Source organism: Scylla paramamosain, chromosome 18 (assembly GCF_035594125.1).
Source record: "Scylla paramamosain isolate STU-SP2022 chromosome 18, ASM3559412v1, whole genome shotgun sequence".
Taxonomy (NCBI): Eukaryota; Metazoa; Arthropoda; class Malacostraca; order Decapoda; family Portunidae; genus Scylla; species Scylla paramamosain.
In genome coordinates this window covers 13,402,150-13,419,355 of record NC_087168.1, presented here as the reverse complement: position 1 = coordinate 13,419,355, position 17,206 = coordinate 13,402,150, and positions in this window count along the sequence as shown.

Here is a 17,206-nt window from a genome sequence, read left to right as displayed (position 1 = left end):
TACTATACAAGGAATATTTCAGTTTCTTGGTCTCTCTGGAAGTGCGTCTGATAGTCTCTAGAGTCGGTGGAGAACACCTGGCGACAGGTGCCACCGGCCAGGCCTCGCAAGGGTCGCAGAGGTGTGTCAGACGTGGCTGAAGGTGGGGTTGGGTGCTGGTTCCGTTCCCCCATCTTGCCCACTTTGCCTAGAGTGACTACGCCGGCCCCACTCTATGGGACAGAACTGTGAGGACAATAGCTGCAAGCGCCGGGTTGTGAAAGTCTCACTCGTGTCCGAGACTCTAGGCAAGCGATTGGTCTTTATGGTATTTTCAAGACCCTGTGGGAGCTAACTCCCAGTGTTGGAGGCATCCAACACAGCAGTATCTGATTTCCATGCATAAACTTTTCATTTGCTCAATTTATGGTCACATCTTATCTGAAATTTCGAAAGTGCTCTGATTAATCAGTCATGCCTTCTCTTCTCAGACAATGCGAAGCCTGTCGTGGCAGGTTTGCCCCTCAGTATTTTAGAAATTCTTCTGCCTGCAGGTTGTGTCACCTCAATAGCAAGGTAGAGAGACTCAACGAGAAATACGAGGAGAAGTGCAAGCAGTATGAGGACGTCGTGCAACAGCTAGAAGCACTAAAAGAGTTCGTTGTCTCTAATACAGGTTGCACCTCCACAGATGTTGTTCCTGCCATCCCTGACAGACCTGCCTCCTCCACTCTAGGGGCTCCTGCCCGCCCACATGCTGAGCTTGCAGAGTCACCATTCATATTAGTCAAAAATCGTGCCACCACCACTAATGTTAAAAACTTTTTGCCCATCTCAACACACAACAGGTACCAGATCCTAGCTGAAGAGGAGGAAGATGCACAAGAGACGAGACTGGTCGGAGACTCAATAGTCAGAGGTCAGCTCTCTGAGTTCTGTGGCAGGGCTCGTAGGACACGTAAGCGTCTTTGCATGCCTGGTGGACGCTTAGACGACATCACGGCAGCATGTGACGAGGCAGCCTGCGGATCTAACAATAACACCCTCTTTATTATTCACGCAGGTACAAATGATGTTGAAAACACTAGGTCTGAAGAGCTCATGGAAAAGTTCAAGAAGATGATACAGCGCTTCAAAACTAAATCCAATAATATTATTGTTTCAGGTATCCTCCCCCGCATCAGGGCACCGGCTGTCTTCTACAACAGAGCCTTCAGCACTAACAGCCGTCTCCGTTCTCTTTGCACAGAGGAAGGTGTAGACTTTGTTAATCTATGGGACAACTTTTATAATAAACCTTCTCTATTTCAGCCGGATGGTTTACACCTAAATGGAATTGGAGCAGCACGACTTGGTAGACTCCTTAGTAACAAAGTTTCTATTTTCAGACCAAAAAACGACCAGCAAGATCGTGTAGCCCCAGGCTCTTAGTAGCCTCCTCGCGCAACCCAACCTCCATGTGCAACACTATAAAAGCTTGCCTAATCAACGCTCGCAGCCTTAGAAATAAATTTTCAGATTTAGAAACCCTGGCAGCTGTAGAAAACTACCACATTATTGGTATTACTGAATCTTGGCTGAACTCTGCAAACAGAGACTTTCTTGCGGAATACAACTTGCCAGGTTATGAAATGTTCAGCAGTGAAAGAAAAGACAGGATAGGTGGCGGTGTATTGCTGTATGTAAAAGCCAGTCTTCAGCCAACCATACTAAAAACCGAAAAGATTAACAATATAGATTCAGTCTTCTTGCATTTAAGAGTACGTTCTAAGAAAACTGCTATAGGTCTTATTTATAGGCCTCCGGTTCACAATGTTTCCTCCGATAAGAATTTACAAGATCAAATCACTGAAATAAGTAACACTTTTGATACAGTCATCTGTGGAGACTTCAATCTACCTGTTAACTCATGGGGAAATCCACTTAACTCTCACTCTGGTCACGACTTGTATAATAATTTATTAGAATGTTCCCTAAAGCAACACGTTCAAGGACCCACACGAGGTGACAACATATTAGATCTTGTTCTTTCAACAAACGATGACTTAATATCTAACGTTAATATTGGTCCTGAATTTAGTACAAGTGACCACAAGATTGTCTCCTTTAACATCAACCTTCAAGCATATAAGGACATTGTTAGCAACGAAAAAGTTTTCATATATAAAACAGGAGACTACGACAGACTCAGGTCAATTCTTTCTGTCGCAGATTGGAACGCTGAACTTGGCGAAAGTAACATTGAGGAATCATGGGCGAAATTTAAGTACATTTTAGAAGATGCTGTGAAGACATGTATCCCTATGCGTAAAAGACGTCCATGCAAGAGAAATAAACCTAAATGGTGGACAAACAAGATTGAGTCACAACTACTGCAGAAAAATCGTGCCTACCGTAAATATTTGTCCTCTCAGAATGAGGCTGATAAACTAGAATACGACAGACTCCGACGCGAATCAAAAAAGCTCATTAGACAGAGTAAGAAAAATCTAGAAATGTATATTGCAAGCATTGCTAAATCCAATCCCAAAGAATTTTACAGTTACGTTCGAAATAAAAAAGTCCTTACATCTCACATTAATCACATTACACTAGATAACGGTAATTTTGTCACCGGAGAAACTCAGATCGCGGACACACTGAATGATTATTTTGCTTCAATTTTTACAGAGGAAAATACTCATACAATCCCCGAACCACTCCTTATGCTCCACAACATAACCCCCTTAAGTGTCTGCGTTTTTCATGAAAACGAGATAATCAAAGTAATTGATAAGATGAAAACTGACAAAGCCCCCGGCCCAGATGGTATTGCACCACGTGTCTTGAAAGAAACTAAATTCCAAATTTGTAAGCCCCTTTCGTTGCTTTTCACCAAATCATTTAACTGCGGTAAGGTTCCCGAGGATTGGAAGTTAGCTAACGTTACCCCTATAGAAAAGAAAGGCGATAATTCACTTCCAAGTAACTACAGACCTATCAGCCTTACATCTGTAGTATGTAAACTAATGGAAACAGTAATTCGCAATAATTTAGTGAACTTTCTAGAGGAAAATGATTTAATCAATGACTCGCAGCATGGCTTCCGAAACAGGCGTTCTTGTCTAACAAATCTGCTTGATTTCTTTTATGATGTTTTCACCATGTACGACGAAACAAAGGCAGTAGATATAGTGTATCTAGATTTTCAAAAAGCTTTTGACAAAGTTCCCCATAAGCGGCTACTAGCTAAATTGAAGTCACATGGTATAAATGGAAAACTTCTCAATTGGCTTGAAGACTGGCTGTCTGAGAGAAAACAGCGCGTTGTTTTAAATGGTAAATTTTCAAACTGGCGAGAAGTTCTAAGTGGTGTACCACAGGGATCAGTGCTCGGCCCTGTTCTTTTCCTTATTTACGTTAATGATATCGATGAGGGTCTCACCTGCAAAGTATCTAAGTTCGCTGATGATACAAAAATAATGAATAAAGTAGTCACGTCTGAGGATAAAAGAAAATTACAATCTGATCTTGACCACTTAGCCACTTGGTCAGACAAGTGGCAGATGAGCTTCAATGTAGATAAATGTAAAGTGTTGCACATTGGTAATAACAACGATCACACTGATTACTTAATGAACGGTACCGAGCTTCTTAAGGTTAAGGAGGAAAAGGACTTGGGTGTTATAATTACCTCAGACCTCAAGTCAAGTAAACACTGCTCGGAAGTAGTTAAAACAGCAAATAAATTGGTTGGGTTTATTGGTAGGACTTTCGAATTCAAATCAGAAGGGGTAATTCTCACATTGTTTAATACACTTGTCCGACCTCTACTTGAGTATTGCGTCCAGTTCTGGTCACCCCATTACAGGAAAGATATAGACAAGCTGGAGAGAGTCCAAAGAAGAGTTACCAAGTTGATCCCACGACTGCGGAACAAGCCTTATGAGGAGCGCTTGAGGGAACTCAACTTGTTCAGTTTAGAGAAACGGCGAATGCGAGGCGACTTAATTGAATTGTTTAAGATGTGTCGGGGCTTTGATAACGTAAATGTAAACAACTATCTCATCATTGACAGTTCCAACACCACTCGAAATAATGGCTACAAGATTATAGGTAAGCGTTTCAGATCAGACGAGGCTAAGTATTATTTCTTTAATAGAATTGTAAATGTCTGGAACTCTCTCCCAGCACATATTGTCGATAGTAACACAATAGAAACTTTTAAACAAAGGTTGGACAATCACCTCGCAGCAACCCCTCATATAACGTACTTTGCGCCTACATAAAATGTTTTTTTTTTTTTCTAGTGTAGTGAATAGTATAATTTCTCTTTCATCCTTTCCTATCACATCTTAGCCTTTCCTCCTCCCTATACTCTCCTGTTTTTCCTTCCTTGATCTCTAGTGTCCTCCATCCTCTAACTCTTAGAATCTGTAGTGGTAGTGGTAGAATAGACACACAGACAGCCTCGTTAGGCCCAGTAGGGCTGTTGCTGTCTGTTCTTTCCTTTGTATTCCTTTGTATTTGTATTCCTTTTCTCCTCGTTCGCTTCCTCCTTCTGCTACTGCTGCTAATCCTCTTCCTCCTCCTCCTCCTCCTCCTCCTCCTCCTCCTCCTCCTCCTCCTCCTCCTCCTCCTCCTCCTCCTCCTCCTCCTCCTCCTCCTCCTCCTGGGAGGATTCGCAGCTCTTCTTCCTCAATCTGTCTTCCTGCTGCTGTTCTTCCTTTTCCCCCCTCTTCTTTTCTCCGTGAACTTTTTTTTCTCTTTGTACTTTTCTTCTTCTTTCTTTTTTTCTTTTTGCTGCTGCTGCTGTTGTTGTTTTATTCCTCATCCATACAGTCATTTGTTCTTTCTTCGAATACACCGTGTGTGTGTGTGTGTGTGTGTGTGTGTGTGTGTGTGTGTGTGTGTGTGTGTGTGTGTGTGTGTGTGTGTGTGCGCGTGTGTGATTCTCTCCCGTCTTTAATTCCCTAATTCCTTCTTCTGGATTTAACTCTTTCAGCACTATGACTCCTACTCAGGCGTAATGAAATGGTCTGGTTGAAGTTTAGGTTCTTTGAAGATCATTGACAGACAAATGAGTGATCTGATAGCAAAAATCTTAAAGGTTGGTATTTTTAAACGCTATTGTCTCTTGTGGTGTTATTTTTAAAGGCCATTGAGTTGATTAGTTAGCTTATCACGAGTGCTTTTCTTATTGGTGGTGCTCATGTATCACTAGCACCATAGAAACACTCTTAGAAATCTTACTAGTTTTAGTCATCTAGGTAGTGCTAGAATAGTGAAAACTATTCAAAACTCACAATAATTTTGTTCACCCATCACTGGAATCATGAAAAAAAAAAAAAAAAAAGACGTGGAAACCTCAATAACTTTGTTGATGTATCGCCAGAATCATGAGATCACTCTTGAATACTCCAGTAACTTTATTCATATGCCGTTAGAATCATGAAGAAAATATTGAAGACTGGAGTAACTCTGTTGCTAGAATGATGGAAAAAAAAAAAAAAATGAAATCCTCAGTAACTGTTTATCACTTGAATCATGAAAACACCCTTGAAAAATATTGGTAACTTTCTTCATTTATCCCCATAATAGAAGCACCCTTGGAGACCGCAATAACTTAACTAGAGCGTGTTAAAAGTTCAATAAGTCAGACGCAGTAAAATTTAATAACACAATAAGTTCATGTGATCATAACTGTTTGCCTCGTTAATCCTTTAACTGATAGTTGATAAATCTTTCCTTTAATTAATAATCACCCTGAGATATCTTAACTTGTTCTACTGCCACTTCCAATTTTTGAACTGGATAGTAACTGCAAAATCCATCATTTTTAATCCCTCACTTCCTTGTAGGTTGTTTAAGGATTATATTCGTTACTTCTGGTGCTGTTACTTGTTTCGTATCGCAGTGAAGGTGTTAAAGACATATACGAAGACTAAAATATAATATCAATCTCTCTCTGGCACTCAAAAGAGGTAACTGTTTCTCTCAGCCTTCCCACCTTCTCGCCGCACAAGACTTTCCCTTCATCCTACTCACCCTCGCCCTCACTCTGTACACTTCACTATAGCGAGAGTTCGTTTCTACAAGTGTACTGTAAGCTATGTTTTTTTATTCTTTTATTATATATTTATTTGTTTATTTATTTATTTATTTTATTTTTACAAATTTCCAGTGTTTTCTATGTCGTGTACAATTCTCCAACGTTTCCTACAATTCTACATGTTTTTTAAATATTTTTTTACAGGTTTTACAAGTTTTCTCCGCATTTTCTATAGCTTTCTAGACGTTTCCAATTGGTTTCTAAAAGCTTTTAGACATTTTTTTTTACCAATCTTCAGCATTTTCCCACAAGTTTTACGCTAGTTTATATTCTACAAGTTTCTAAAAGACTTTAGTGCTTTTGATAAATGTTTTCAGTTTTTTTTTGCATTTCAACAAATTTACTAGAAGTTTCTTCGAAACTTTCGACGTTTTCAACAAGTTTCTACAATTTTTCTACAATGTTTCTTCAAAATTTTCAACGTTTTCAGTATTTTTTTCTATTATTTGTAAGAAAGGCGCTGGCCAAGGCCATCAAAAGTTATGAGCCCCCCCCCCCCGAAAAAATAAAAATCAATAAAAAAAAATGGCCCATTAATTGTCACTTCCTATACAGACGTCAGATGGAATGGTAAAGAGAACAGGATGTTGTCTTGAAACCTCCCCCTTAAAAGAAGGAAGTCCAGAAGCAGGCAGGGAGTTCCAGAGTTTACTAGAGAAAGGCTTAAGAATGCTTCTTGCATTAGAGAGGTGGAGAGAATAGGGATAATAGAAGGAAGAAAGTCTTGTGCCGCGGGACGAAGGGAAGAATGCTGTTAGCAAGATCAGAAGAGCAGTTAGCGTGAAAATAGCGATGGAAGGTAGCAAAAGATGCAGCATTGCGGCAATGGGTAAGAGGCTGAAGACAATCAGTTAGAGGAGAGGAATTGATAAGACGTAAAGCTTTTGACTCCACCCTGTCTAAAATAGCGGTATTAGTGGAACCTTAACATACATGTGAATCATACTCCATACAAGAACGGATAAGGCTCCTGTACAGAGTTAACATCTTGGGGAAAGGGGAGAAAAACTGGCGGAGACGACTCAGAACGCTTAACTTCTTAAAAACTGTTTTAGCTAGAGATGAGATGTGAAGTTCCCAATTTAGATTATAAGTAAAGGACAGACCGAGGATGTTCAATGTAAAAGAGGGGGACTGCTGAGTGTAACTGAAGAAGAGGAGATAGTTGTTTGGAAGGTTGTGTCGCGTTGATAGATGGAGGAATTGAGATTTTGAGGCATTGAACAATACAAAGTTTTCGTTGCCCCAATCAGAAATTTTAGCGGAATCAGAAGTCAGGCTTTCTGTGGCTTCCTTACGTGAACTGCTTACTTCCTTAAGGGTTGGACGTCTACAGGTTTCTAAAGCTTTCAACATGTAGCTACACTAACCTCTCACTGGCACACTCCGGGACGCTGCGCCTCTTCCGTTCCTCCTCCACTAGCCACGACCTGAAGTCCTGAAGAAGACGAGCTTAAAAAGACGCTTCTGGCAGTAAAGGGACGGCTGTTTTGGGGAAATCTTATGTTGGGTACTTTTTAGGAAAGTTTTTTTTTTTTCTTGGCCAATCTTGCAGAAAAATTGTTGTTGTTCTTGTAGTTGTAGTTGATCTTCTTGTTCTTGTTCTTCTTCTTGTTCTTCTTGTTCTTCTTGTTCTTCTTGTTCTTCTTCTTCTTCTTTTTTATCGTCTTCGTATTCGTATTTGAATTCGTAATTTGTCTTCTTCTTCTTCTTCTTCTTCTTCTTCTTCTTCTTCTTCTTCTTCTTCTTCTTCTTCTTCTTCTTCTTCTTCTTCTTCTTCTTCTTCTTCTTCTTCTTCTTCTTCTTCTTCTTCTTCTTCTTCTTCTTCTTCTTCTTCTTCTTCTTCTTCTTCTTCTTCTTCTTCTTCTTCTTCTTCTTCTTCTTCTTCTTCTTCTTCTTCTTCTTCTTCTTCTTCTTCTTCTTCTTCTTCTTCTTCTTCTTCTTCTTCTTCTTCTTCTTCTTCTTCTTCTTCTTCTTCTTCTTCTAATATTATCGGAAGCTCTGGTACTTAGAAATAGTACATAGTAGTAGTAGTAGTAGCAGTAACAGTAGTAATAGTAGTAAAGACATAGTCGTAGGAGTAGTAGTAATAGTGATGATGGTAATGATACCGATGATGATAACAAGAAACATCAACATAACACATCATAATCTTATCGCCACCATTACCTCCTCCTCCTCCTCCTCCTCCTCCTCCTCCTCCTCCTCCTCCTCCTCCTCCTCCTCCTCCTCCTCCTCCTCCTCCTCCTCCTCCTCCTCCTTTTCCTTCCACCCTCAGTTTAAAACTCCCTAAAGATAAGGAATTTTTTCAGAGTTTTCCCCTTGATAACAGAAATCACCAGTTTGGGGAAGCTGGAATCCTCCTCCTCCTCCTCCTCCTCCTCCTCCTCCTCCTCCTCCTCCTCCTCCTCCTCCTCCTCCTCCTCCTCCTCCTCCTCCTCCCTTTCTCTAAACGCTATTTTCCTTCTCATTTTCTCCTCCTCTCCCTTCATCTTTCTCTCTCTCTCCCTCCTGTTTTTTTCTCTCTTCCTTCTCTCTCTCCTCTGAACTGCATTAGTCCCAGTTGGGTGTTTGAGGCTAGAGAGAGAGAGAGAGAGAGAGAGAGAGAGAGAGAGAGAGAGAGAGAGAGAGAGAGAGAGAGAGAGAGAGAGAGAGAATCATCCTACACCTTTTCTTCTTTCTCCCCCCTCTCTCTCTCTCTCTCTCTCTCTCTCTCTCTCTCTCTCTCTCTCTCTCTCTCTCTCTCTCTCTCTCTCTCTCTCTCTCTCTCTCTCTCTCTCTCTCTCTCTCTCTCTCTCTCTCTCTCTCTAATGCCAGAGGAAAGACGAGGGAAAGACATAAAACTGAAAGATGAAAATTACAATCAGATTTTCATTAATGCAACTTCTTTCCTCGAATCTCCTTCTCCCCCTCCTTCCCCTCCTCCTCCTCCTCCTCCTCCTCCTCCTCCTCCTCCTCCTGTGCAGTGTCTTCGCAAAGGGGATCGGGCGCGCATTGGTTGTCTGAACGCTTTTCTGGTTCAATTTAATGCACTTAGTCGTCACGTAACTGACTGGATCCTATTACCAGAGAGAGAGAGAGAGAGAGAGAGAGAGAGAGAGAGAGAGAGAGACTCCAGCTTCGTTTTGCTTAATAGACGAATAAATGTTTCTTAAAATGTTGGTTATTCTTTTGTTTTGTATTGGTTTGTGTTCTGTGTGTGTGTGTGTGTGTGTGTGTGTGTGTGTGTGTGTGTGTGTGTGTGTGTGTGTGTTAATGTTGTTGATTTTGTTTTGTTGTTAGGTATATTTTCTTAGTTATTTGCTTGTTTGTTTGTTTTTGCTTTGTTGTTTTTGTAATTACGTAGTAGTAGTAGTAGTATTTAGTCGTAGTAGTAGTGGTAGTAGTAGTAGCAGCAGTAGTAGTGGGGTCGTAATAGTAGTAGCATTTGTAGTAGTAGTAGTAGTGATAGTAGTAGTAGTTGTTGTTAATGTTGTTGTTGTTGTTGTTGTTGTTGTTGTTGTTGTTGTTGTTGTTGTTGTTGTTGTTTATCTTCTTTATCATCATCATCATCATCATCATCATCATCATCATCATCATCATCATCATCATCATCATCATCATCATCATCATCATCATCATCATCATCATCATCATCATCATCATCATCATCATCTTCTTCTTCTTCTTCTTCTTCTTCTTCTTCTTCTTCTTCTTCTTCTTCTTCTTCTTCTTCTTCTTCTTCTTCTTCTTCTTCTTCTTCTTCTTCTTCTTCTTCTTCTTCTTCTTCTTCTTCTTCTTCTTCTTCTTCTTCTTCTTCTTCTTCTTCTTCTTCTTCTTCTTCTTCTTCTTCTTCTTCTTCTTCTTCTTCTTCTTCTTCTTCTTCTTCTTCTTCTTCTTCTTCTTCTTCTTCTTCTTCTTCTTCTTCTTCTTCTTCTTCTTCTTCTTCTTCTTCTTCTTCTTCTTCTTCTTCTTCTTCTTCTTCTTCTTCTTCTTCTTCTTCTTCTTCTTCTTCTTCTTCTTCTTCTTCTTCTTCTTCTTCTTCTTCTTCTTCTTCTTCTTCTTCTTCTTCTTCTTCTTCTTCTTCTTCTTCTTCTTCTTCTTCTTCTTCTTCTTCTTCTTCTTCTTCTTCTTCTTCTTCTTCTTCTTCTTCTTCTTCTTCTTCTTCTTCTTCTTCTTCTTCTTCTTCTTCTTCTTCTTCTTCTTCTTCTTCTTCTTCTTCTTCTTCTTCTTCTTCTTCTTCTTCTTCTTCTTCTTCTTCTTCTTCTTCTTCTTCTTCTTCTTCTTCAGTTTTGCTGCGGTATTCATTGTGCTTACTGTTACATCATCAAATTCGAACTTAATCAGCAAAATTTCATGACATTACTTACAGTGTTCAGCCTGCAGTGAGAAGTAGTCTTTACAAGAATTTTTAGTGGCAGTGATACGGGGATCATAGAAAAAAATAAGAACAGTAATAGTGAAAATAACTATGATTTTAGTGATAGCAAAATAACAACAACAACAAAATGAAACGAATAAGTGTACCATTAATAACTCTCTCTCTCTCTCTCTCTCTCTCTCTCTCTCTCTCTCTCTCTCTCTCTCTCTCTCTCTCTCTCTCTCTCTTCAAAGGCGTGGCTGTGAGAGTGAGTAATGCTCGAGGTGTAGCCATGAATACTCAAGCGGGGACTCCTCCTCCTCCTCCTCCTCCTCCTCCTCCTCTTCCTCCTCCTCCTCCTCCTCCTCCTCCTCCTCCTTTCTTCCTTAGCTTTCATTCTTCCTTTTCATGCCTGGCCTCTGTCCTCTTGCTCTCTTTCTGTACCTTCCTCCTCCTCCTCCTCCTCTTCCTCCTCCTCCTCCTCCTCCTCCTCCTCCTCCTCCTCCTCCTCCTCCTCCTCCTCCTCCTCCTCCTCCTCCTCCTCCTCCTCCGTCGCCCTTTTCCTCTCACTTTTATCTTCCTTCTTTGCATTCTCACTGAACGTCTTTTTGCTTTCTTTCTTTTCTTCTCTTCCCAGTTTCTCTATTTTTTTTTTTTTGGGGGGGTTGACTCTGTTATTCCTCTTCAACTCATTTTTCCATTTATTCTTTATATATTGTTCTCACCTTTCCTCCTCCTCCTCCTCCTTCTCCTCCTCCTCCTCTGACAGAAAACAGCGTGTTGTGATAAATGGAAAAGAGTCAGATTGGCATAAGGTAAATAGCGATGTTCCTCAAGGCTCTGTATTAGGACCAGTACTTTTATAATATACATTAATGATATTGATGAAGGGATAAATTGCAAAATAATTAAATTTGCAGACGACACCAAAATAACAAGTAGAGTAACGTCACTGTCACAATGGCAGGAACTGCATTGTGACCTCATTAAACTAACAAGCTGGGCAGAAAAATGGCAGATGACATTCAATATAGAAAAGTGTAAAATTCTACATATCAGAAACAACAATGTTCAGGCGAGATATGTAATGAATAACATGCCACTGTCAAGCGCTGATAAAGAAAAAGATCTTGGTGTCGTTGTGTCAAACGACCTAAAGCCGAGTCAACACTGCACAGGAACAGTAAAGACGGCAAATAAATTAATAGGGTTAATTGGAAGAACCTTTGAATTTAAATCAGAAAAGGTTATACTTGCCTTATATAACTCACTGATGCGCCCTCATCTAGAATGCTGTGCACAGTTCTGGTCACCATATTAAAAAAAAGACATTGAAAAACTAGAAAAGATACAGCGCAGAGTCACAAAGATGATTCCAAGATTGCGCAGTAAGCCCTATGAGGAACGACTGGAAGAACTAAACCTATTTAGTTTAACAAAGCGCAGGATAAGAGGAGACCTAATTGAAGTGTTCAAAATTTTCAAAGGATATAGTAACATTGATGCAAATAAATATTTTACCCTTGATCATTCTAACATAACAAGAAATAATGGATTCAAGATTATACCCAAACGTTTTAAATCCCACGAGTCCAAACATTTTTTCTTTCATCGTACAGTAAATATATGGAATAAACTTCCTGCAGAAATCGTAAACAGCAATTCTATTGAATCATTCAAAAATAAAATAGACAAATATTTAAAAACAAATCCCCAACAAGGTCTCATCTTGTCCGAATAATTACTAAATTCACTAATAAACTCTTATTTTACAGACACCAATTTTATTATAAATTATATTTACTTTCAGATAGGCGTATAGAGTTCACCGTAGGGTGAATAGTAGAACTTCCTTTCAACCTTTTCTGTGAAAATTCCATATCAGTTTTTCCATACTGTATGGTACTTTTTCCCAACTATGTCCATGCAGCGCAAGCTGGAGGGAGTGGTGGGTGGGGAGGAGCCTTCTGTTATGCTGTCCTGTCTCTCTTCCCTGTAGCTAGTTAAAAGTAGTTACCAAACAGCCTTGCAAGAACCAAAAGGTCTGTTGCTGTTTGGCTTTCCTTTGTATTCCTCCTCCTCCTCCTCCTCCTCCTCCTCCTCCTCCTCCTCCTCCTCCTCCTCCTCTCTTGCCTTCTTGCCATCTAGTACGGTTGAAAGAACGAAAGAGAATAAGAGAGAGGGAAATAATAAAAGACTAGAAAAGAAACAATTTGGGATAAGCTTCGCGATTAAAGTCAATAGACATAGCCGAAGTTGAGACAGGAGAGAGAGAGAGAGAGAGAGAGAGAGAGAGAGAGAGAGAGAGAGAGAGAGAGAGAGAGAGAGAGAGAGAGAGAGAGAGAGAGAGAGAGATAACGACGTTCTAAGACTTGAATACACTTATATTTCTTTAATCCCTCCTCCTCCTCCTCCTCCTCCTCCTCCTCCTCCTCCTCCTCCTCCTCCTCCTCCTCCTCCTCCTCCTCCTCCTTCTTTGCTTCGTCCTTAACTTCTCTGTATTAATCGAAATCATTGTAATTACCCAAAGAAAGATATTACTATTTCTTTGCGTTGCTTCATATCTCTTATCACTTCCCTTTTTCCTTTATTCGTGTGTGTGTGTGTGTGTGTGTGTGTGTGTGTGTGTGTGTGTGTGTGTGTGTGTGTGTGTGTGTGTGTGTGTGAAAGGTATTTGCTAATATTAATATGAAGGAAAGAAAAACTAAATTACTTGAAGCAGATTGTTGAAGCGTAAAAAATATATTATTATTATTATTATTATTATTATTATTATTATTATTATTATTATTATTTATTATTATTATTGTTATTATTATTAACATTTGTATTACTATTATTATACATTTGGTACATTAAGTAAACAGATGAATGAATTAATTAATGTATGAAGATGTAATTAAATAACTTATGAAATTGAACTGCGACCTGAATGGGTAGAGAGAGAGAGAGAGAGAGAGAGAGAGAGAGAGAGAGAGAGAGAGAGAGAGAGAGAGAGAGAGAGAGAGAGAGATTTCTTCCGGCCACAGTCACAATCCTTCCTCCTCCTGTCCACCTCTTCCTTTCTCTCCTTTCTCTTTTCCAATATATGAGAGAGAGAGAGAGAGAGAGAGAGAGAGAGAGAGAGAGAGAGAGAGAGAGAGAGAGAGAGAGAGAGAGAGAGAGAGAGAGAGAACGCAACCAGCCAAGCCAGTGCACTTTGATTTCTCTCTTTCTCTTTCTCTCTCTCTCTCTCTCTCTCTCTCTCTCTCTCTCTCTCTCTCTCTCTCTCTCTCTCTCTCTCTTTCAGCCCTCCGAATTCGAAGTGAAGAGAGAGAGAGAGAGAGAGAGAGAGAGAGAGAGAGAGAGAGAGAGAGAGAGAGAGAGAGAGAGAGAGAGAGAGAGAGAGAGAGAGTCATCGGGTGCCAAGAAACAGTCTCTTCTGTACCTTCTCCCTTCCTCCTATCCTTCCCTTCCTCCTCTTTTTTCTCTCTTTTATCTCCCTTTCTTATTTCCTTTTCCTTTAACCTCCTTCACGCCTCCATCTTACGGATGGTCATTCATTTTTTTACTATTTTCTTTTTATCCTCCCTATTTCCACTTTTATATGTTTATTTTCTTGCTCTCCATGTTCTTCTGTTCCATCTTTCTTTTTTCATTCTCTTCCGTTCTTTTTTTTCTTTTCATTTTCCTCCTCTTTTTTGTTATTTTCTTTTATTACTTTTGTGTATTTTTTTATTTCTTCCATTCCTACTTTTTGCATATTTTTAGATATTTATTTTTCTTTTCCCTGTTTTCTTTCCCTTATTTCCTTACATCTTGTTCTCCCTTTCTTCCTTTTTCATTCTTCTCTCCCCGCTTTTTACTTTTTTTTTCTTATTTCTTCTTTTTTCGTATTAATTTCTCTGTTTTTTTTCCTCCATAATTTATTTTCTCTTCCAATTCCTTTCCTTCATTTCTTTCTGTTTTCTCTTTTCACTTTTTATTTATTTTTTTTCAGTTTCGTCTCATTTCTCTTTTCCTCCTTCCCCTCTTTCCTTTCCTCTTCTTTTGTTATCTAGTTTTTTTTCTTTGCCTTCCTTTATATTCCTTTCTTCTTCAGCCTTCGTGATTTTTCTTCCGTTTTCTCTCTCTTATCTGTTTTTCCCTCCTCTTTTCTTCTGCTTTCATTAGCTCTTCTTTTTCTTCACCTTCCTTTTCTCCCTTCCGTTTTTTTTTTCCTTGTCTTGTTTTTACCATTTCTGTTCTTTCTTATTCTGTTGTCTTCACTTTTTTCGTTCCGTTTTGACTTTTTTTTTTCTTTTCCCTCTTTTCCATGTTTTCTTTATCTTTTTTCCCATTTCTTTTCATTAATTTTTCTTTCTTGCTCCCCATTTTATTTCATCTTTTCATTTCGTCTCAGTTGTTTATTTTTATTTTTATTTCTTTCCTTTTTCCCTTCTTTCCCTATCAGCTCCTTTTCCTTGCCCTTTCGTTTCCATTCCAATCTTTTCTTAACTTTTTTTTTTGTTTTTGTTTCGTTACATTCATCTTTTTTTCTTTTCCTTTTATTTTTTATCTTCCTTTTCCTTCCCTTTTCATATCCTTCTTCTCTCCATCCTTAACGCTCTTTTCTTTTTTCCCTTTTATTTCTACGCCCTGTTTCGTCTTAGTCATCTTTTTCCTTTTCCTGTTTTTTCCCTTTTTTTTTAGTTTTCCCTTTCATTCTTTACCATCCATTCTTTTCTCAATATTCACGTTCTTTTCTTTTCTTTTTTTCTATTTTTCATCTCGTTTCGTCTCACTCATCGCTTACTCTCCCTCCATTTCCTTTCTCTCTCTCTCTCTCTCTCTCTCTCTCTCTCTCTCTCTCTCTCTCTCTCTCTCTCTCTCTCTCTCTCTCTCTCTCTCTCTCTCTCTCTCTCTCTCTCTCGTCATTTCTCCCTAAGGTGGCTGGCGAGTGGATCTTCCGTGTGTGTGTGTGTGTGTGTGTGTGTGTGTATGTGTGTGTGTGTGTGTGTGTGTGTGTGTGTGTGTGTGTGTGTAGTTTGATAATTCGATTTTTTTTTTTTTTCGTCTAAATTGTTCTTTTGTTTCTTTTATTTTTCTTGTTTTTTCTTATTCTCGTTCTCATTTTTTTTTATTCGTTGTAGTTGTGTTTCTTACTTTCATCCTTACTTTTTTTTGTTTTTCTTGTTTTTTTTATCTTATTCTTGTACTCTTTTTTTTCGTTCTTTTTCTTACCTTTATTCTTATTATTTTTTTCGTTTCGCTTTGTCGATTTTTATTATTTTCATATTTTCATCTATTTTAAACATGATTCCTGTAAGAACACCATGCCAGTCTTGTCTTGCGTGTAGATGCTTCATGACTCCACCGAATTCAAGGGTCTTTGTTTCATAGAGGGCAGGAAGGTATACTTGATTGTTATTTAATTATTCCTTAACTTATTACATGTAGCATATCTAGAATAACCATTGTAAATTAAATGAATTCTCAATCTTCAACTATATTCTTGTTTTCCTATCATTCTTTTGTTATTTATTTATTTTCTATTAATTCTTTCTTTCCTTTATTTGTTGATGCTGTTGTTGCTCTTCTCCTCCTCCTCCTCCTCCTCCTCTTCCTCTTCCTCTTCCTCTTCCTCTTCCTCCTCCTCCTCCTCCTCCTCCTCCTCCTCCTCCTCCTCCTCCTCCTCCTCCTCCTCCTCCTCCTCCTCCTCCTCCTCCTCCTTATTCTGTTTATCTTTTATGCGCATTTGGTATTTCATTGAAGGCCAGTTGTTGTTGTTCTTGTTTGTTTGTTTGTTTGTTTGTTTGTTTGTTTGTTTTTTTGTTGTTGTTATTGTTGTTGTTGTTGTTTCCTTTTTGAATTTATGGCTTCTGGAATTTATGTTTCCTGTGGTTTGTTTTGTTTCATTTTAAGCAGGTTTTGATTTTTCTTTTCTTTTTTTTTTGTAGTTTTTCATACATTTTTCTTTTATATTTATGATCATATCTTGTTATTTTTAGTATTATTTGTTATTCCCGTTATTTGCTAGTTCTTCTATTTCTTGATATTTCTTGATTTAGTTTCTCTCTCTCTCTCTCTCTCTCTCTCTCTCTCTCTCTCTCTCTCTCTCTCTCTCTCTCTCTCTCTCTCTCTCTCTCTCTCTCTCTCTCTCTCTCTCTCTCTCTCTCTCTCTCTCTCAAACTTTATAGCAGACGTGCAGGGGAAATGGTTGGCAATGTTTATGTGAAGGTAATGTCTTTTTAATCTTGTACGGCTTACAGAGAGAGAGAGAGAGAGAGAGAGAGAGAGAGAGAGAGAGAGAGAGAGAGAGAGAGAGAGAGAGAGGAATATTTGCAAATGCAGACCACAGAAAATGTTTTAAGACTATAGACTTCTTATTTATTTCTCCTTCCTTCAATTTCCTTCCTTCTCTCTGTTTTGCTCTATTTCTTTTCCTTTTCTCTTTGTAAAGAATGCAGAAATGCAACTTGTCGGGTAACAATGAAATTTATTTTGTTTTATATCGTTGACTTTTTCTTCCTTATCATCACCATCATCATGTCATTAGCTTTACGTATCGATGGTAGAAAGTGCTAAAGAAATGTTGATTTACTTACTGTAGAATGCGAGAGAGAGAGAGAGAGAGAGAGAGAGAGAGAGAGAGAGAGAGAGAGAGAGAGAGAGAGAGAGAGAGAGAGAGAGAGACACCAATGTACTGATCCCTACCTTCTCTTTATTGTGCTATTAATGTTTAATTCTTGGAGGGAAAGGTATACCCGCCGCTGTAAGTCTTGGGTCGTGCTAAGCTTTGCCCCGCCTGCTGGCCTGGTGCGGCGCTGCTGGGACTG